Here is a 22,803-nt window from a genome sequence, read left to right as displayed (position 1 = left end):
AATAGATTATATTTATATCTTTAAAATGACACAAAAACGAATAAAATCGGATAAGGGGAACCGGAGATATGAATTTTTAAAGAATTATTGTTTTCTAGCGCCTAGAAACAAAAAGCGCCAATCTGGTCATCTGGTCACACCTCGACCGGGGCAAAGTCAAAGTTTAAGGCCGGCCGCGAAGGAACCTGGCTCGGCTACAGCCCGCGGGAGGCCTCGGTCAAAAATTTACCTTCGCACTTAGTCGTTTTTCTGAAGATTTTCTTCAGCGGGACGAACCTGCCAGTCCAATCCGACCTCCTGGAACACTTCTCCGGATATGTGCCGTGGGAGCCCTTGGTGGAGATTTTTACCTTCAGACGTAGTCGTTTTTTCGAGGTGAAAATCCTTCGACAGGGGTAAACCTGGATCTTGATCCGACGTCCTTGGAGCCCTCCTCGTATACGCTGGCTGGAAGGTCCCGGTCAACTTTCTACGTTCTGACTTAGTCTCTTTTTTGGAGATTTTCTTCACCGGAATGAACCTGCAAATCAGGCCGGGTCGCGGTTGAGGCAACCTGGCTAGAGTTGCCGCGGTGGGGCAGTCCCTCTATGGAGCTTTTTTCCAAAAGTTCTCCAAACTCCTCCAAACTTCTGGATCTTCTCCAAGATGTTCTTTTAAGGTTCTTTTGGGGCCCACAGCTCACCCCAAGGCTCCAGAAGCTCTGAGATGATCCTTGGGGGTGTGGACTACAACTCCCAGAATGCACCTGGCGCAAACTCCTTTTTGGCCACTGGACAGTGGTCAGCTAGTTGATTTCTTCAGGAGTTGGTGCAGGAGACTTTGGCTAGCAATTTGTCACCTGTAGCAAACAGGGAGTTCCTCCTTGAACCAGTTGAAGCCAGGCAAAGTCCTTCTTGTGGTGAAGCCCAAGTGTGCAGCTGGTGCAGTCCTTCAGAGTGCAGGGTCCAGGTGCAGGCCAGGGGTCCAGCAGGGCAGTCCTTCTTCTCCTTTGGTTCTTCCTTGTTGGAATCTGATAGGGATCTGGTAGGGAACTGAGGTGTGGGTGCAGGTTGCCAGTTTTATCCTTGCTCCTGGGTGAAAAACAAGGGGGTTCTAGTTCTCCAATCAGGGGCAGGGTCCTTCCCCCTGTGATGACCACTTCCTGGGAAGTGTGGCAAAAATCAATCCCAGGAGGCAACATTCCTCAAAAATCCATCATGGCTGAAAGTGATTTTTGGAGGTTACATCTGGCTGAGCCCACCCACTGGTGTGGCTAAAAATCATAAACACACCCCTCTCCTAATCTAATCAAGGGGGCACCTAGATGTCTGGGGTTGCAGGATGTGGGGGTGTTGCTGGGTTGCTCCAAATGTCCTTCTCTGCCTTTGAAGACCAGTTTGGCAGCCCTCCCCCTTCCTGCCTCACCATCTGCTGAGGGGAGATCCCCTCCCACAGGCACATCTCTATGTTAAGCCAGGCCACTTCACACCTCATCAAGGCATCCTGGTCAGGCTACCAGAGGCTGGCCAATCAGAGCACAGCAGCAAAAACAATGCAGGGCTGAAGTTGGCAACTTTTCATGTAAAGTTTAAAACTCTTTACCAGAACAAGTTATACTAAATCCAACAACTGGAAGCTGTGGGATTTATTATAACAATTAATTTGATACCAAACTCTTTGTATTTGTCACTTAAGGGGACTTTTAAAATTAAAATAAAGTCTCCCCATTCTAGCCTATTAAGGCCATTCACTACAATGAGGAAAAACTAATTTGGCTGTTTTTACCTCACCAGGGCTTATAAAACTATTTTTATAAGGTCCCTGTTTATAGTTACATGGCACCAAGCCCTAGGGGCACATAGGGCACACCTTAGGGGTGACTTATATTTAAAAATAAGGTAGTTTAAGACTTTGGAACTACTTTTAATTCCAAAGTCAAATTTGCATATAACTTTATTTTAAAAGCAGCCAGCAAGGCATGCCTGCCTTTAAAATGACACTGGGCACCTCAGCAGTGCACCTATTGGTGCACTACCTATGCTGGGGTCCCTAAACCTACATGCCCTACCATATACTAGGGACTTATAGGTAGGTTGACTTAGCCAATTATAATTAGCCTAATTTGCATACTGATTTTACACAGAGCACAGGCCCTGGGACTGGTTAGCAGTACCCAGGGCACCATCAGAGTCAGGAAAACACCAGCAAAAAGTGGAAAATGGGGGCAAAAAATGAGGGGGCCTCTGCAATCAGCCCTGTTCTCTCACAGATAAACATATATATATATATATATATATACATATATATATATATATATATATGAAGACGAAACCTTATTCATCAATAAGGCAGCCGGCACTCTGTGAATGTGCAAATTAGGTTTAATACAAACAAAACAGGAACGCGTTTCGGCGTCTCCGCCTTTCTCAACCTGTGGGGCCGCCATTTTTGCCCTCTTTATATATCATGTGTGACATAATACAAGTGATTCTCTTAAAGCAACATGGTAACAACAAAATATACATGTGATATCCATCGTAACACCTTAGGGGAAAAGGTATATATGCAACCCTAAATAATACATCATAAATCACATTAATGCGAACATTTTCTTCATCTATTTGAAACCCATCCTCAAATTGAAAAATAATTATGAATGTTGTTGTCAACAATGCAAATTGAAAATTGAAAAAATGATCATTAATCTACAAGGAACAGAAATAACGAAATAATAAAATTAATTTGCAAAGAATATCTTAGGACCTGTTAAAGACTCAATGCAAAAACAACATATCAAAGAATATAACCATATCCTCCAGCCTATTTAAATGATGTGATGTCATTTAGCTGTTATGCATCTATTTTCACATAAGTAGGAAAGGTATATCAGGAGGGGTGAATATCGGGAGGAATAAATATACCATCAGGGAGAAGTATACCAATGGGGGAAAATGTGTTAACTATGGCAGTGAGAGATGAGTATTAACTCAAATGTATATATAATTCTTCACTGGAATTTAATCCTGCTGGTTCTCTAGAGTCTAATGTCAGTATATATCTGGACTCTAACTTTCTCAAATTTTTCTCCCTGTCACCTCCACGGCCGTCTTTTCTTATCCCGTCAATTACACTATATTTGATGTTTTCTATTCGTCCACCATGGAACTCGTGTACATGTCTGGCAACGGGATAAGAATCATCTTTGTTGGCTATAGCCCTGAAGTGTTGAAGTATTCTTTTATGTGCTTGTAGTTTGGTGCTGCCAACATATATCTTGGGGCAGCTGCACTTTAGAATGTAAATGACGTATTCACTCCTGCAGTCATATCTGCCTTTTATGGTATGTATAGTTCTGTCTCCTTGCCTGATGGTTTTAATATTTTCACCATTTTTGCATGCTTTGCATTTGGTGCATTTGAAGAATCCATTTTGTGTTTTGAGCCAACTGCTTTGAGAAATTTTACCTTGTCGCACATCACTCTTCACAAGTACATTTCTCATAGATGTCCCTTTTCTGTATGTTATCGTGGGCCTCTTTTTCAAATTTGTGCCTATAGCAGGATCACTTTTTAACATGTGCCAATGTTTCTGTAAAATCTTTCTTATGGATTCATGTGCGGTATTAAAGGTAGTTATATAACTAACGTTGGCAGTATCACTCTGGGTATCGCATTTCTTATTCACATCGTTACCCCTTTGTTCTGAAGTAAATAACAGCTGGTCCCTAGAACAGGATTTAACTCTAGCGACACTGTGTTGTAATATCTCGCTAGAGTATCCTCTCTGTTTTAATCTCTCAATCATGTTTTCTTGCACATTTAAATAATCATTCTCTTTGCTGCAAATCCTCTTGGCTCTCAAGAACTCTCCAAAAGGAATGTTATTTTTCAAAGGTAGGGGATGGTAAATTTTGGCATGTAGGATGCTATTCTCTGCTGTGACTTTCCTAAACAATGTTGTTTCAATTTTATTATTTTCAATGCATACTTTGATATCGAGAAATGCGATCTCTTGCTTGTCAATTTTACCAGTGAATCTCAAATTGCATTTATTTGTGTTTATTTCTTTGATAAAATTTCTAGCAGTGCCACGGTCACCTTTCCAAATTACAAAAATATCATCAATGTATCTGAGCCACAAGATGATATTGTCACTCCATTTATCTAACGGGAAGTTACTTAGTATCTGTTCTTTCCACCAACCCATGAATAAATTAGCATAGCTTGGAGTAAAGCATGTTCCCATCGCTGTGCCGCATACCGGCTCAAATATCTCATTATTAAAGAAAAACATATTGTGTTGTAAACACCATCGTATCATCTGGCTCAGCATTTTGCTATGATGGTAGAAATTAATAGATCTCATTTTTAAAAATACTCTACCGCCTGGATTCCCAATTCATGTGGAATACTTGTGTACAATGCTGTTACATCAAGGGTCATCAACAAAAATTCACTTTCCCAGCCTACATCAAAAATCCTCCTTAGAAAATCACCACTGTCTTGCAAATACAAAGATAAATTTCTGACTAACGGTTGCAAAAACGTGTCTATGTATTGTGATACTGATTCAAACAAACTCCCTTTAATGGACACTATGGGTCTCCCAGGGGGTTTGAGTACATCCTTGTGAATCTTTGGTATCAAGTAGAACACAGGTAATTTGGGAAAATCTACTTTTAGAAAACTGTATTCTTGTTGACTAATGAGACCTCTGTCACGCCATTGTATCAGTTCCAAATCAAATTGTCTTTTGATGTTCTCAACATGATCTAAGTCAATTCTTTTGTAACATTTTATGTCATTTAGCTGTTTGTACGCCTCTTCCATGTACTGTTTTGTTGACCAAATCACTATATTCCCTCCTTTGTCGGAGCCTCTCACTACAATTTCTGGATTATTAGAAAGTTTATCCAATGTTTTGTAATATCCACTATTCTTGTTTTTAAATGTATTTGACGATCGGGCTCTCAAGATTTTTAATTCTTTAATCAAAGTTTCCGAGAATTGATCAATCATGTCTCCACTGGGTGATGGAACGGTTTTAGACTTGGGTTTGAGGCCTGATGCCCCTTCTTTGTCTAAACAAACTCCTTCTGACTCTAGTCTCCCAATGATCTGTTCTTCATTGATTTCTCCTGTTGCACTGTCTTCCAGTTCCCAAAGATCTCTCATCAATGAAACATCCTCGATTAATAAATTGTGACTAGTTGATCTCTCTATATTGGTACTGGTTCCTTCTGTAAAATCACCTTGTGTAACTGTCCTTTTACTTTTTGCTGAATGAATTTTTAACAATTTTAATTTGCGTATGAATAAAAACAAATCTATACTACTTTGCATATAATCAAAATCACTGGGTTGACAGTACGAGAGGCCTAACGATAAATTAGCTTTATCCTCCTCATCTAATGGAATGTCTGACAAATTAACCACCGTTTTGTCATCCATTAATACCGTTTGTTGCTTCGAGTCATCTTGCTTTCCTCGTCGATGTGGATTTCTTTTGCCCCCTCGTCTTTTCTACCTCTGCCTCTTCCTCTTGTTCGGGTTCCTCCTCTCCAAGGTCTGTGATTTGTTCTCCGATCCTTCCTTAAAAAATAAAACTTTTCTTGTAATGTAGTATGGGACCTTGTTCTTGCTGATTCTCCAAAGTCTGTGTCAGAACTCTCACTCATACCTACATTGGATATATATATATAAAAAGAAAACTTGCCAGGATGTCCAATGCCTCCATTGAGAATGATCCTGATGCATTTTTATTGGCTTTTTCCTGTTTGCAACTGGTAACCATCAGCTCCAAATCAATGGTAATAGCATTTTCTAAATGTCCTTTTTGCAATTAGGAAATGTTATGTACATGTGGTTAAGAAATTGCAAATCAGAAATCCCTATTTGCAATTTCCTATTTTGCTAATCACAAAATGCAATTTCTACTAGGTAGAAATCACATTCTGCAACGCTGCATATGTCTTTCATGCATACCAAATGGCAATTCAGCATTTCCTAACGGTACAAAACAGCAATTCAGACTGTTAAGAAATGCTAAATCCTTTTGTACATACGGGCCTATATCTTCCTGCTGTAATCAATGAAGGAAGAATACTCGTAGGTTATAAAATATAGGTTTATTAGCTTAGTTGTAGGTTACAGATAAGGCCCCACCAGGAGCAGCATCCTGCCGCTCAACTTTTCTCACTCCAACTGAATTGTCCACTTATCCAAGTAGAAACGGTCTCAACATTCGAACCATACAATGACCTCACTCGCTGGCTGAGCAGCAGGGAACATTAAGGTAGTCAGAAGAATGCATAACATACAAAGAGGCCACAACACATCTCCCCCTTATGAAAATAATGAAATATTCAGCAGAACGGAAAACGACAAAACACCCCGATCAACCATCCTCCAAAACTAGGAGTACCACCCCATCGAAATAAACAGAAAAGGTTAACAAACACTGTCTCTGCACAACTTCAATACTCCAAGATGGTAAAACACAGTTAATCAATACGTTCCACAAAATATGCAATACAAGTGTACAAATAACTCAACAGAGTCCCTGCTAACCCAACAGAGAACAGTAACTACCTGTTCCCTTCCACCTGACATACACTCTAACAGGACATAGCCTTCCACAACTCAACTCTCAAACAGGACTAGAGTTTCTTCCACCTCTACTGCATCAGGGTGTAAACACGTACTCCCATCACCATTCACTTTGAGACAGGGCAAGGGTTTAATCTACCCTCTAATGCATTGGGGTATAGCCACGCACATCCATCACCATTCGCTTAAACATAACCAGGGTTTCACCTACCCCCTACTGCATTAGTCATGTACCCCCATCACCGTTCACTTAAACATATCCAGGATTTCACCTATCCTCTATGTGCATTGGGGTATAACCCGTACCCCCTTCACCATACATTTCAACATAACTAGGGTTCATCCACCCTCTACTGCATTGAGGTGTAACACGTACCACCATCATCATTCACTTTAACCTAACCAGGGTTTCATCTACCCTCTACTGCATTGGGGTGTAACACTTACCCTGGGGGTATAACACCACCCCCCCCTTTAACATTGGGTTTAACACACTGCCCCACATCCATAACCCCTTAAGAAGGATCAGTATAAATCACTGGATGTAAAACACACCCCTTGAGAATATTGGGCTAAATCTACTGCCCCTTCATCCTAACCCCTTAGGAAGGATGGAAAAATCTAATCTTAAGGCTTAAAGCATTGTCCCTTCATTCTAAACCCCTTAGAAAGGATGGTCAAACGACATTCCAAAATAAGGGCCAAAAGACTCATCACACAACGCTATGTCATTCAGCACAATTGAATCTAACATCCAACTTCAAATCATACATCTCTAAGATCTAATATGGCTTTGAAACTTACCATACACACAAAAAAAGGTTGGTAAGCAACATTTCACATGGCATGTGCAAATGAGCTTCAAACAGAACCAGGGTACACATTTTTATTTCTTCATTAAGTGATGCTCTTGTGCTTTGTTTACTAGAGTTGCTAGGATACAGTGCTCACGCTTTGTAGTATTATGAGGCACAAAGTGCAAAATATCCTTAACGTCGTTGCTAGGTGGTGCTCACGTGGTATGACTATGACAAAGCTCATTTGATATTCTTGTGAGATGGTTTACTGCCGTTGCCAAGTTACCGCATGCAAACGCCAACCAAATGTTGCCTAGAACAATCAAAAAAGACAGTGGCTCATGCATTGCTTTCTTGAGATGGAAAGCGTTTGAGGCACCTTCCTGTTTAGGTGCTTGAAGAAGGTCGCATCTTAGTATTTGCTGATAACAAAAGGAATGTGGTAGGAAATTCTGTATAAAAGTGTCCAACATACATGCATTAGGGACTGAAGCAATTGAATAGGGTAAATAACTTATAGGAACAAGTCTGAAGAAATGAGTGGATTATATTATGAAGCAAACAGAAGAAAGACAAATGAATCATTACAAAGTGAGCCAGTGACCCAAACAGAAACAGAGTTGTATTTTAAATGGCATATTGGCGTCGTGGGAATACACACTGTTGACTGGCATTATGCAGTGAACAAATGTACCTGTTTCAGTGCTGAAATGTGCCTGTTGGTTTCCAAAGTATGAAATGGGTTGTATCCCTAGACGAAGAGCTGCTACGCTCAGCAAGGCATGAGTCTGAATCTCTACAGCAGGACTCACTCTCTCCAAAAGCTATTGATTGCCTACTTTTACTGCCTTGCATCACTGGTGAAACTGTACAGAGACTAGTCATAAATGGAGTTCCTAACCAAAAGCAGCGGTTCTGTTGCAAAGAACATCTTCCTAGGTGACCTCAGTCTGCATTGGGAAGACCAGAACAATGTGAAAGTCTCCCATCCAGACCACTTTTGGAAAGACTACAATCTTGAACAGCTCTGATTATCACTCCCACATGTGAAAGTCCCCACCTTAGACCTAATTGTCAGAATAGGCATCATCAAGAACGATAACCCTATCCCATTAGACTTGTCTAATCACTTCCTTGTACTCTTGTCTCTTCTTTACAACAAATCCTTTGTTATGGGTCAAACAAGAAAACAAAGATCTGGGTTTGAAACTTTAAAACCAATGACAAATCTGTATTAGGTCATATGATCTCTTCAAATTTATTACACATTAGATTGGACTCAGATGTGACCATGATAAACAATTTTAACTCAGTCATGGCTGAAATGGCACATGAGCTGGGGTTACCTCAACTAAAAAGACAAAATGAGACAAAGGGTGTGCATAAGCTCTTTAAGAAATGAATAACTACAAAGAATGATAGAGAAACTTTGGTGACAATGCCATAACAAAAAAGGAAATATTGAAGTCTCCCCCCACCACTCTGAAATACTATTTGACACATTAACTTGTATATATACAACGACCTGGTCATCATTCCAGCAGGTCTCACTAGAAGGCATGGCTAAGGCAATTGCAGATCTTAATTCTTCCTCTCATTCTTTTGAACCTATACTAGCCAAACAGGGGAAAGACATCAACCCTTCTCTCATCCATTCCTAGTCTTAACTGTCAACTCCTCCCTAAAAGGAGGCATAGACACCCAAAACAATTAACAAACTAATCACTCTACTCAAGAAACATGGAGCTGATCCGGAGGATCTGATTATCGTTTGGCCCATCAGCCATCTTCCTTATCTAGCAAAGATCATGACAAGTTACATCACTAAACAACTATCACTCTTCATCAAGGAAAACAAGCTCCTTGATGATCTCTAATCAGGCTTCAAATCCAGTTACACCAGAGGGTCTGCAATGCTTCACATAATAGGCAATGTTCTTCTCAGACAATGTGGAATCCTGTCTACTCATCCTCCTTGACTTGTCAACAGCATGTGATAAGCTCAATCATGTCACTCTCTAAAAACAAAAACTTGAACTATTTAAGGGAATAAGTTACACTGTCATGTGGTGGTTTAAATCCTATCAGACCAATCTCTCCCAACAAATAAAACTGGCAATCTCCCCTTAAAGCTACTCCCCCTTATAAAGGAAGTCCCTCAAAGGTCTTTGATAAACCCAGTACTCTTCCATCTGTACATGAAACCTCTCTGCTTCCTCCTAACGCAGTCAAAGATATCTTTGTACTTCTATACCAATGACCTGCAACTCCCAACAATATTATCATCCTAGCATGTACCTTAAGATCCTCTAATGCTGTATGGCCCTGCATCTATTGAAACTGAACCCTCCCAAACATTGAGTTTCTCCTTGTCTCTGCCCAGAAATGCGCCACCGGAGTTAAAGACACTTTTGTTGAATTTAAAAAAAAACCTCACTGACAATACCAAATCTTTAGGCTTCAACCTCAACAAAAACCTCAATATGCAGGTCAACATTAATGCCCTAGCCATACATTAATGAATTAGACTTCTTATGGTAGTTGGGAGTCAGATGCACGATCGTATATAGTGGTCACAAAGCGTGAGATTGGCAAAATCACAGGATTTACAACCCTTTAATAGCTTGAACAAATGTGCTAAATTCATTTAGCAATTCAGTAACAAGTTACCTGTTCACTAAATGAGTTTATGACATCATAGAGAATCAATTTTTGGAAGGGATATGTTTAGGGTGTCTCTTCCAAACAGTGATTCCTTATGATATGTATTAATGTTTTATGACTGAATTCCAGTCCCAAAACAAAAATACTTTACCACCTCCTCAGAGGAGATGGTAAACCAATCGCAAACAGGAAGGGGTCACCAAGGGACTCTATAACCTTTCAGTTTGTTTAAAAAAAATACTTTTAAGAGTCGGCAATGGTGCCACTACCTTCTCCTAAAAAATGTAAGTTAAATGGTTCATTTTTATTTGAAACGCATCCCATTTTCTTTTAAGGAAAATGGGATGCATTTTAAAAAATGCAGTATTTAAAAGCAATCATAGACCTGGTGGTCTTCTGACAGCAGCAGGCCCCCATTCTTGTAATGGCTGTCATTCCTAATAGGCCGCAAACTGTGACCTACTTTATTAATATTCATGACGTACGTCGATTTGCAACCCACTGGGAATAGCTAATGTAAAAATAAAAGTTTCATATATCAACTTTAGATATTACTAAATGGCGATTTAGGAAAAAACACTTTTTAGAGATCACTATTCTAAATATTCATAAATCTGTCCCAAAGTCCTTCATCCCTTCAGAAGATCTAAACTTTGTGGCCCATGCCCTAGTCCTCGTCAGACAGGACTATGGGATCTCACGTCTGGCAGATATTCTAAAAACACATCTGAAGCCTTAAAAAGCTCACCAAATTTAGAGCGAAAAACCACACCATTCCAATCCTAATGTTACTTAACAGGCTTTGACTGCGGTGAGAAACCTAATCAAACTGACCTGCATTGTTAAGAAGTCCATTCTCATAGACTCCCCCACTATCTTTCAAAGAAACTGCTAATTTCAGGGGATTCACACTTACTTTGAAGTGCAGATTGCCTCCTCCTGGAAACTCCAGCATTTATGAAGACAACAACACTTCATCAGGCTTACTCTCCCAACATTACTTCCTTTTGGTAATGTCTGCATGTTGACAACACTCTGCAAAGCCCATTACATCTACACTAGACATTCTTGTACTACTTTTTAAACGGTTTCCCCAAATACCTTCTGAACAGATATATTGAACCTAATATGTTTCAGAAAGTAAAGTTGTCTTACCACTCATTTACTTTAAGAGTTTTCCACTTGCTCAATCTTGTCTTGATTACCACTTTATGGATTATAAATAGCATGTTACCTGCTTTATATTGATACCTTTTCTATATATGAGTATAAAATGAATTGCTTCTGTGAGTTTGGTGCACACTATGCAAAACTACAAATACATGGTATGTATTCTGCTATTTTCATCATTTCTATGAACTTGCCTTTCTTGTGCTACGCCAACATCAACTTACACCAGCACATAAAATCTTCACAAAAAACATGAACCAATTAACTCTTTTAAATATTTCTGGATATTCCCCCTTCACCCACCTATCATTTGGTTATCAAGTTCCTTCAGAGGTCCTGTTTCATTAGGGATGGGGTGAGAGCACATCAGACACCCAGTCACAGCCATGGGTTCGGCCTAGACATCACAGACCCATTTCAGGAAGAAAGCTCCACTGAGACTTTGCAGACAGGAATGGTAATAGGATACTCAAGACCTGCTTAAGTGTGGTTAGTGGGAGCCCTACAATCATAATTGGCTCCAAGAAAGACAAAGGGCTATGGGAACAAATTAATAGTAGAACTACGCTATACAAATGCTCACAATACCACATAATTTTAAGTGCTAAACAGTGATGAAACTATGCCCATTTCTTAGATAACACGGGTAGAATTCAATGCAAAAATAAGTGTTTTTCAGACAGTGCTCTTCATACAATGTTGGAGCTCCAGCATGCAGCATAGTGTAGTCTGTGAAGAACAGCGCTCAGGTGAAGGGATAACAAGATCCAATGAAGAATATAGCAACATGAAATATGGGTATGACAAACACAAATTCAAAATATCCCTAGACCTTCCTTTGCTGTATGCAGGCTACAGTAACATTGGGCCATGTATAAAACTAAATGAAACATCCCTGTTAGAAAAGGGCTAGTATAGGTTGTACAAACTAAATAGGAGGTAGATTTTCAGGCCAGGCAACATATTCATGAAAAAGGTACATTGAGCATAGTAAAGCATGTATATATATAAGAATAAAATGTGGGAAAGCACTGCAACCAAGAAAGATAAACAAGAACTGCCAATGTCAATAGTTTTATTAGAATGTTGTATGGTAATATGAAGCATTAGCATGGGAATGGACATGTATTTGTGTGGAAGCAATGAACTGTAGAATAATATTGGTTAAGGTTAAAAAGTTAGGTGAAAGTAAACTTTCAAGCCAGACCTAAACATCAATGTAGGTTAATGACTGCCAAACTCCCATATGTGCTGCTACCAGTGAAAAACGGCATACATTTTCTAGCATTTTAAGACACTTTAGTATCTTTACAATGTTGTGTATGGCCCGAAAGGTTCAAGCTCAGGCAGCTGGATAAATAAACAAAATGATCACAGTTGCATGGAGGGCAAGCCCTTTTTTCTGGAAGCACACAACGTCTGCCTAATCAAAACATGTTCTAGCTCCCAACATGTGGGTGGAGCCAAAACCCCTCCCTAGTGTTTCTCTCATAATTGTCTGGAGACAGCTGTGTTGTCCAGCCAGACCATGAAAAGGGAACAAATTGAGAAATGTATTGTAGTGTGTATTTCAGTGGATAAGATCATAACAATGGATATTCATTAAAATCATTCTTTCTAAAAAAAATCATGCTATTTGTTAAACACAAGAATACAAGTGGTTGTGTAATGTGTCATGTATAGAAATGAAAAGCTGTCTAACAATTCAGTTACATTAGGCGGTACCTTCACGCTGAAAGGGTGAAGAGAAGACCAATGCCAAGTGATGTCCAATGCAGACCCTGGACATATTTTGTTAACTAGGGTACTGAAGCAAAACATTGGTCGGAATATTTACTCTCTGATGAGTGCAGCTTACAGCAGCACTGAAAAGATGCAAGATCAGGGCACTGTTGATAGCAGTCAGCATGTCTCAGCAGTCCTCCTGTCCATACTGAAACCCCCATATTTACAACAAGACTGCATCGTCATCCCTCATTTAGTTATGCCAGTACATTGTATACAATCTCTTCACTCTGATGTCCTTGCACCAGATGCACAGCAATGCCCAATAGAAGAGCCACTTTTTGGTATGGACTGAGGGTCTGAGAACTTGTTTTTTTTCCATTCTGCAAACACTCGGTTACCTCTTCATTACTTTGGATCTGGAGAGTGGGATTTATTATCACATGCTTGTGCATGAGTGTAATCTATGCACACTCCTAGTTTTCTAAGCTAAAGGACATCCATCCAGTTCATTCTCAAGGATAGAAATTAATCATCTCCTCGTAACAGAACAAGCAGATTTGTAGAGCATCCCTGGAGTTTAAAATGGGATTCAGCTGCAATGTCCCTCACTGGTTCTCCTCCTTCCATTTCTACGGACACTAGATGAATCACATGTAAACCTCCAGGTTCCAAAAACTTCATGTCACAGGTGGAGTTTCTCATGGTTCAATTCTGTCCCCTCCCATCTTTAACCTTTACATGGAGTCACTTGGTGCTCTACTAACACACCTCACTATCAAGATTCACCAATATGCTGATGATGCATAACTGTATTGGAAAGTCTCCTCTGCTTTTGACACCTCAGCCTTCAACGCTGCCTGCATATCATCCTGATCTGGATGCCCAGCGTCTACCTGCAGCTCAACCAAACCGAGGCAAAATTCCTTTAAATCACGAATATTGAACAGTACAAACCTGGCTCAATTACATGAAACTTGACAGCTTCAAACCCTAACTTTAACTGAACGCCAAGTCAATTAGATTCCCTCGGGTCACAAATCCAAAGAACATTTAGCAAAAAAATAAAAAATAAGATGGCCTGGTACCCGCTCTCTCTTTTGTAGAATGTGAAACTGTTTGTTCCAGAAGGAAACTTTGGAGCAGCTGTACAAGCTTTCATACTGCTGCATACTGATGTGATGACACCCTGATCCATGACCTCCCAGACTCACCACTGCCACCCCTTCAGGGCAACCTACATGCTGAAGCGATGTCTCATTCGGGGCTTGTGGAAACATGATCACATCACCCCTATCTTGATGAAACTCCATTAGCTTTCCTTACAGGCCCACGCTATCTTTAAAACCAGCTACAAAATTTACAAACCAATCTCATCCAACACCCCGCTTACCCTGCAGACCAGCTCATCTTTCCTGATGGTTCACTGCATACCTACTGTCAGGACACCATTAAATTACAAACTAAGGAGTATAAAAAAATAAAAAACAAGGAACAAGCTTTTTTCCCCTCAATTTACCCAGGATATTGAACAGTAACCCTTTATCTATCAGGATCACCCCAACACTGCTCCAACTTAGGAAAGAGTTCAAAATACACTTTTTAAAAGTTCTTAAAGAACACAACATCACAATGCATTATTTGTTCACAAACCAGCTACCTCTCCCATCACTTGTTGACTTTGAACCTGTACAGCACTCCACTACCTTTTGGCTAGGTTCACTCTACAGAAATACCCCATACAGCCATGCATGTTCACCACAGCAGGTTTCTAAGCTCTGTTAGTACATAACAGATGTATTTGTTAACAAACTCAATGGTGCATTTCTACTAAGCTCAGAAGGATGACCCTTCTAAGAATCAAAACTGCAATCTTAGAGTCAAACACAGGTCCCTACATTGGATACGTTAATCAATAGATCCACTGGATCAACCTCATTATTCCTTAGTTTGTGAAGCAACATGCTGACACTCAGTCAAAGACCAAGAACTAAAAATACTATTAAACCATCTAGCTCAGTGTCTCTCTGTTTTCCTAACAACGTCTTTTGGAAATCATTGATTATGTACAGACAACAGGATAACAGGACAAAGTTGCTACTGGCAGTTTCTGGGGAGTAAAAGTTTGATTCTTCTGGAAAATAAAAAATTTTAAGATTCAGAATAAACACAAACACTTGTCCAATATCACAGAGCTTTAGACAGCTCGATATCAAGTCCTACTTACATATCTTGTTGGTAAATGTATTATGAACTGAGAATCAATGACAGTGGAATTTTATTACAAATTGAAGAGCACCAAGGACCAAATTATGAATTACCAATGAATGAAACTAAAGCCACGTACATTTCAGCTCCTTTATTGATGAAGTACTACATCAATAAGGCACCTGTTGTTTAGATGGTTGGGTACACACAAAGCTAATTCAATCACAGGAAATATCACCCTCATTTGAGTCACAAGATTAAACAAATATGTGCCTGGCCAAACACATGAACACAGCCATACGGTCAACTTTATCTTCATCAAGAAAATGTCTTTAAAGGAGGTGGAATTGACCTCTCAAGTATGCCATGCTCACTGTATGAAACAGTTTGGAAGCACTTCAAAATTTCAATATATGCTGTAATTTCAATATAGTATAGGAGTTCAAAGGACTTTAGTGTTTTGGGATTCTCCACATAACATCTCTCTATGATAACTGTCCCATCTGTGGTATGGGCGCAGGTGATGCAACCAAGAAAATAATTACATCCACAGAGATGGCAATTAGCCTTTTTTATGGTGCCAAGAAGTTTTAGTGCCCAATAATAACATTCTGAACATTAGGGTGGCTAGTATGCCCTTTTAGAAACATTTTTAGCATTGCCATTGAATGTGCACAGTAAAGGTGTCTTCTTACCTTGTAATTTGCAGTTGAGATTGTGTAGTCTTATTTTGACAGGTTACAGTGAGAAGTTGTCTTTTTTCACTAATTATTGGTCACAAATGTTACATTTCTATGTCATGTCAAATTGCTGGATTAATTGTGGGTGGCCATTTCCTCAATTGGTTTCTAAAGTAAAAGGGCACAGAAAGAAAACACAAAAGTTTGAATGTACAGCAAATGACAAGGTAACTAGCTCTGTTAATTCTAAATCATGAATCGTGAAAAACTGAGTGGAGCATGAGAAAGGCACAAGATGTAATCAAAAACGCATTGCTGGTGCACATCATGACCCTAATGGAAATGCCAGTCTTTTGTGAAACCGTAGCAATGTGCCCTAGCCTTGAAAACTCAAAAGGACTATATCTTTCTAGCGTATGAAGATCTTCAAGTACAAGTATGCGCCGGACAACCATCATACATGTGCATGTCAAGACTCGCCTACTTCTTCTCAGCTATGATAGAGCAAATATAGCATTTAGGAGGTGCTGAGTGACCAGGAAAGTTGGACCTTGATTGCTACAAATTCAGAAGTTCAGAAATCCTTTCAATGTTGATGAATTATCCATGCGCGTTGCCTCACAGAATACATATTAACTCTCACACAGAAGGTTATGGAAAATTCATAAGTCATGCAAGAAACATCCTCATGCCAGAAACATTCCACCCTACAAGGCTTCATTATTTAATGTAAAAAGGATCAATCCCAAAGCAGTTGTTGTTTGTGCACAAAGGTGCAAGCCAGGTCTTTTGTGAGCTGCATCGATTGTATAGCAGAAAGAGCATATACAGGGAGTCACAGGACCCACCTGCCTCATTAATGTTAATGAGGCAGGATTCTTTCAGCAAATCTTTGCAAATGGCTGCAAATACAAGGATGAAGGCCTGTGAAAGACAGCAGACCTCCAGCAATGCTTTCGGCAAATGTCAACAATGTAGCTCCTGTTCATTATAGATCCATGGACCGCAATAAAAAAGGGTACCTATAAGAAGGGACCTCATGGGACACTGTGGAAGGCTGTCTGCTCCACCTAATGGCGGTAGCTGATATTCACATTGTGGAGCATGTCCCTTATGGACAGCCTCCCCTTTGTAAAGGGATATCTACCCCCTTTTCAGGTATCCCTATCCTATCAATAGATTGCAACCACTTGAACAACATGACCGGTTGCAAACCACTGATGCGTATCCTTGTGAGTCAAAAGAAAGTGGGCACTCACACTGTATGCCCTCTTTTTCCTACTATTCAGAAAGACTCAACGTGAAGATGGAATTGCAAATCCAATTGTGACTCAAAATGTCTATTAATTATCTGAATTGGATTTTTGTCCTCACAAAGTCTGCATTGTAATGCTCCATCAGCTTTGCCAGCACAAAATCCTTAAGACATCGAGCCTTAGATGCAGAGTGACAGCTACCAGCAGTGCAGCAGGTGCAGCAGTCCATTGGTTTAAGGGGCAAACTGCACCTAAGTTATGGTCGCTCTCCTACTCAACCGAGGTCCCACTTTCCTGGCTTGAGTAAGGGCCTAAGCACATTGCTAATCAACTCTGGGAAGCTGTCCTCAATAGCAAAACACACCGCCGCATAGACTACTTTATGCAGGAGGATCATCTAACATATAAGCCTAGAGAGCACTGATGGATTGAACCAAAAAGATCACTAAGAATTTCTGATAGTGCTCTTTGTACTTTAAAAGTCAAGTGTACAATAGCCCCAGATTCAGGTAAAAAATCCTAGAGAGGCGTCTTTTCTGCATTAGGTTTGAAAAATGTATATTTTATTGTATAGCAATTATTTCTGATATCCAATTACACATGACTATTTCAAACACCTCAGCGTTTCCATGTTTCAATCAAGCTGGAGTTGTGGTATTGCACCATTTTTGTATTTTAAATAAAAATGTGCAAATTAAAAGTGGCTTTTTCCAAAGAGCCATGACTGGTCCATGTTTCCCTAACAAACTCAAACTCAAAGTTCTCAATCATTGATGTTGGAGGTATCGCTCATTAGTAGTCTTCGGCAGTCTTATGCAGAGCGAACATGATTAGTGCCCTGCCCATAGTTAGCAGAAATGCACCATCTTCCTACATCTACACAATTATGCAGTTTCACATGTACAGATTAAAATAACATTGACTGATGTTGAAAAGTAATCCCTCATGGACGGATCTAGCCAACTTCAGACCTATCACAATCATACCTGGTGGTAAACTATCAGCAGATAATGGCACATGGGCAGTTACAGGAGCACACTGAACACCTGGACCTGCTAAACAATAAACATTGGTGCTTCTGTCCCAGTCATAATAAGAAATCATCCCTAGAAGACGGCAGGATTAGATTAGAAAAATAAGTAGGTGAGTAGATGGGATCACAGAAAGGTGCCACTAGTTAGTCTTCTCCACTTGATGGCCACTTCTACCAGTGGAGCACAAGCTGTGAAAGTCTCATCATTAGGACTAGTTTTACACATAGGTAAAATGTTGCAGACCTTTCTGGAAGAGAAAACTCAGCAAGCTAATTTGGGACCTTTGATTTCTAAAGTATCCTGTCTCCATCAGTCTCCCCACCTCTCTACGTTTGACATGCAACTGCTGGCATGGATGAGGAGAGCACTTCATTTGGATCTCTACATGCATGATACACAGCCTCATGGAAATAGGAGCAGGTACAAAAGAGATAACCCGTGACTGACTGAGGGATATTCACATCTTGTTGAGCAAAAGTAAACTTGAATTAAAGAGAGCCTTTTCACTCAGCAGGTAGGAACCACTAGGGATTGAACCAGCCTGTATTAATTCTAACTGATTTTCTTGCTTACAAACATTTATTTAGAGCTTGCAAAGCCAGCAATTTTCATTTTTAGATTGCCAAAAACATCCTTTTGCTCTTACCTGATCAGTATGGTACGGTTCTGATTAGAGCCTCATGTCTCCTTAAATGGGATTATTCAGTTTCATTTTATGTTTGGCTGCCTCCCTATGCAACTGGGAGAAAACGGAAGAGCTCTAATAGGATTATCAAAGCCAATTTTAGTTGCAGAAAATACTCCATCTTATGCCAAAACCCACTGAGCATTACTAGCTACTGAGAACTGCAACTGGAAGTTCCCTGCATGCTGCACAGTCATGTCCCAAACCCTGTAGGCCCAACTGTGAGGATGTAATAGCCTGTTTCTTTGGATTTTTGATCCAGCTTCGGCTAATCTAGCATGTGTGTGAAGGCACATAGCTTTCACTTCATGCAAGTTCGATCCTGAATCTGTCCCATACCTGGAGAGGCACACAAATAGTGAACTCTCCATAGTGTCAGAGGACTACTGTCCTCGTCACAGGTTCAAGCATATAGGGCAGTGGTGACAGCATACTGTGCTTTACTGATCCAAGTGTGACCAGACCTTTTTATCTGCATCACAGGAGTGGATGGCCTACTGGCCAAATTATGTAACGCTCCATTGCTACAGGGGAACCTGGATCCCTGAGCTGATATCCAGAGAACATGTGCCTATATATGTGTTTGGCCTACATGTTACACACATATTGCATGTCTGAGTGAAGGTTGCTGTGGGTTTCTGTTAGAAGTCAGGTTTCTGGTTGGCAGATGTATGCACCCGGTCAAAGTAGCAATCACAATTCTAATCAGGGTAAGCCACAAACACTGTATAAACCAAAAAATTGCACACACGGTTCCAAAAGGCGGGAAATAGTATCTACCGGTTCTGCAAATCAGGGAAACCAAAAGGTTGTAAGCACGAGCCCTCACTCACCTTTCGGTGACATGCTTCATCATAGGGCTGTGCTCCTCGTCAAGCCGGCGCTGCAATGCCTGACGGGCCCCACACGGGGGCTCTTTGCCGGAGATCTTTTAGAATGAAATGCGTACCGGTCAAAAAGTAGAAAATGAGGATTGGAATAGGAAAGGTTAAAAATGTCTAGAGGTAAAAACTGTTGAAATCTTTAATTAAATGTTAGTACCTCTGGCAAGATTAAAAACAAAGAATAGGGATATAGTAAAATAATGTCTACACTCCCCATAAAACGCAAAAATGCTATTTATAGCTACCGCATCTCATACTAGGGAGTGGTATAAATGGAATGAGGTAAACACAGGATCCCCTGTGTTACTCTACATCACTGGTCAACATGTTTCTCGCTATGCGATTCGTCAGGACCTCAAAAACGTACCTAATCCTTCAAATACTTGGGCTGCCCATACTAGGGAAAGCAGAACCCTCCAAAAACTAAATGCGGGCCTCATCGGGGGACAAACATCGTGCTGGAAAAATCCTCTGTGGTTATTCTCTGGTCGTGGTTCCAACTGCAGACCTACGATCGTCGTAGTACCCCACAAACACACCGTAAATAAACATGTGCTGACAAACTTGCAGTTTGGCACAGAGCATTACGCTCACTTTAAGCGGTAATGTGTAAAGTATCCAAGGATGAGAATGTAGCACACATAGACTAATGTCAATCTATTATCAATTCTGAAGTGGTCATGAATCACTGAATTGTGTAAGAGAACCGTAGTAATATAAGTATGCCCAAATGTGGTATCAGTGCAACAAATTAGTTATAAGGGTGGAAATTATCCACTCTGATGATTTGAAGCGGAAGGATTTCTCTTCATACAAGAGGGAAATAGGTTGTCAAGTTCATCCAAATTCAGCCGACACGTGTTTCGTCCTACAAAGGACTTTATCAAGGCTGACAAAGCAAATTATATAATTACTTGTTTATACCTATAATACCGCTAATGTCCAAATTAATAGTAACCAAAACATTAAAATATCCCACAATATATCGGCATGATAATGACGATATAAATGTCATAAAATTACAAATACCTGAGTGATAAAATACACCATGATACCACAAGAAGTCACCAAATTTTAAGTGTATTAAAAACAAACAGAAATCATACTTCTAAATATCGTCACTTGATATTAGAAGTATTAATGAGCCAAAGAGGGGAAGTGAAGATTATATAAGAACAAGATGATATGAAAACACCACTGGGCATAGTACCCCCATGCATATTTATTGTGTTCAGTTCCAAAGAGCCAAGATTTGTGAAAGTGCCACAGGAATTCAGATACCAAAGATAGTTGATGATTTAATTTGTATCCAAGAACCCAGGTGGGTATACTGACAAAAGAAAGGATATGTTAGATTATGTACCTTTTTTCTGTTTATTATTTGATGTATTTTATTAGAAATATGAGTCCACAGTTTTTTTCAAAGTCATGAGGAATCTGTAAAAAAGGGAGCCATAAGTATCCCTTGTTCAAAACATACAGCCAGAATTCTATTTGTTAGTTGATCCAGCAGTCCAACTAACCTGTACTTAAAAATCTCCATTGGAAAAAATGGCCTATAGATGTCCAAACTCAACCTGACATCCAAATATAGGGTGCCTGAAACGAACCAAAATAAAGAAAGTTCAATATAATCCAAGTAGGAGAGATAAATTGACTCTCCCCACATTGTCTAGGGTGTCAAAAAGAATAGAAGAGAAACTTTTACAAGTGCCTTATAATGTATAAAATATATACTAGGATATTACCCCCTTCTAATATTCCTAATTACCTTTACATGTCGTGTGTCACCAGGTACTCGATCCTTCGATTTCAGCTTCAAACAGCCGAGTGATTCAGAGGTTCGTTTTTATAAAAAGCAGCATAATAGAAGAAGGACACATCCTTCTCATTAGGCACATCTATATGATAATGGCAATCACGAAGTGACCGCCATCTTGAAGTTCCCAACCGGCATTAATAAGGGATGCCGAGTTTGTGGGGTGCCGACGTGAAAAGCAGGTATTTGGCCCCCCTGATGGGTATTTTGTGTCCGGGCATTAGCCCATCGCAAACCTGGAGCAACAGCACACCGCCCACACAAGCGCAACACCACGATAAGCATGCATCGCATGTAATGGTAACCACGGGCAATTCTTTTAAAAAGAGTCACCAACCATTTCTGACCATCCCAAATACTCTATAGTCCTGTTGGTAACCCTGCCCGTCATCCACAAAGCCATATGTGCCCAATAGGCAATTGCCTCAAAGATAAATCGGAAAGGCTGGTCCGCATGCACGATATCACATAGTTTGCGGTCGCCATCTTAAAATGTTCACAACAGTATTCCCCAATAGCAAATCAGTCAGAATCGGATCGAAACAAACATGGAAATAACATTTTAAGTGCAAAAAAAGGAGAACATTTCCACGTAACCCCCTCAAACCATGCTGGAATATCTCTCCTTGCATGATTCTGCTCTCATATGACGGGAGAATATCCAGGCAAGATATTAGTATATAAAAGTCACACTCAGACAATTGGTGACTATTACTATCTTTTTGTCTGTTATCAATGACAGGTTGAGTCATGTCGGAATTTAGTATATGTTGTTTATGTGTACAAGTCGCCTGTCCAATATATCTATTCATAATTGTCAGTAAGAAAATTTAGTACAATGTGAGTATAAGAGAGTCAAAAGTTTTCCAAATACATTAGTATCCATTAGTGAAGTTTGGGAGTGTCACGTCCACTGTATGATAAGAAAATATCATGCATAGAGGGAAGGCAGGTTCCAGAAAGCAATGTATCATAAAAATCATGTGACATATGTTTAGATACATAAATGTCTACTCTGTTGATTGTTGACACACATGTTGCCCACTTGTGGCACATTAAACAGACAGTTCTTGGAAACAGATTTTCAAAATCATATAGAATCATAAAAAATAATGCATTTCGTGATCTATATTCATTCCCATTCGTATACTCTTTAACCTAAGTATCCATTTCGCCTCATTTCTTCTGAGTTCCTATTCACGATTACCTCCTCTAGGATGTGCCCGTGTCTGACTAATGCCCATATATTTCAGTCTAGGGACCTCTATTCCAGAGTGTTCCCTACTAACATGGC

The 22,803-nt window shown here is 39.9% G+C and overlaps 1 protein-coding gene across 2 annotated transcripts in view; it reads right to left on the bottom strand.

The window, feature by feature from the left end:
* KCNS3 (potassium voltage-gated channel modifier subfamily S member 3) overlaps positions 1-22,803 on the bottom strand; it is a 323,313-nt gene that overhangs the window by 149,757 nt on the left and 150,753 nt on the right. For both annotated transcript variants that reach the window (XM_069235978.1, XM_069235979.1), the window contains exon 2: positions 15,847-15,999. The gene's annotated coding sequence lies outside the window, so the exon portion shown is untranslated. The remainder of the gene's footprint in view (positions 1-15,846; positions 16,000-22,803) is intronic.

The sequence above is a fragment of the Pleurodeles waltl genome, chromosome 5 (assembly GCF_031143425.1).
Source record: "Pleurodeles waltl isolate 20211129_DDA chromosome 5, aPleWal1.hap1.20221129, whole genome shotgun sequence".
Taxonomy (NCBI): domain Eukaryota; kingdom Metazoa; phylum Chordata; class Amphibia; order Caudata; family Salamandridae; genus Pleurodeles; species Pleurodeles waltl.
Note: the sequence above shows the minus strand (reverse complement) of the source record. Positions and strands in the feature narration are given on the sequence as shown.